The sequence below is a fragment of the Asparagus officinalis genome, chromosome 5, assembly GCF_001876935.1.
Source record: "Asparagus officinalis chromosome 5, Aspof.V1, whole genome shotgun sequence".
In the NCBI taxonomy this organism is placed as follows: Eukaryota; Viridiplantae; Streptophyta; class Magnoliopsida; order Asparagales; family Asparagaceae; genus Asparagus; species Asparagus officinalis.
In genome coordinates this window covers 55060179-55060715 of record NC_033798.1, presented here as the reverse complement: position 1 = coordinate 55060715, position 537 = coordinate 55060179, and positions in this window count along the sequence as shown.

Genomic DNA, 537 nt, shown 5'->3' with positions numbered 1-537 from the left:
TGGGGACCGAACCTAACCTCAAATACCATGCCCGACCAGGCCTCGCAAATGACACCGCAAGTGGCCTACACAAAATCAAAAATTTGATTAGTACCGGGGGTCAACAATCTCAGGCTCTCTCTTTTTAATCGACAATTCAACCAAAAGATTAATGTTAAAAAGTTGTTGGGGCTTGAGGAAGCAACAGCTTTGATCCAATCAAAATCTGCTCGAGTTCATTTAAAAAAAACCAATTAATGTGAAAAAGTTTTAGACGGCAAGGGGATGCCCCAAAAATATTGTTGGTTTCAAATATCAATCGTTGGATTCAGAAGAGTTTCAATGCCACGATTCCGCGACATTAGCATGGGAAAAAAATCAAAAGATAATGGATCCAATGTTTGGTTTAAAGATATATAGAGTATTTAAATACTTACTATAAAAATATAGCAACTAACGCCCACTATTAAACTATCAATTACAAATTAGCTCTAAAATTAATTTGTTAGAGCATGGATTTAAGATTGATTTTAGAAGTGGACGGTTTTAAAAATAAAT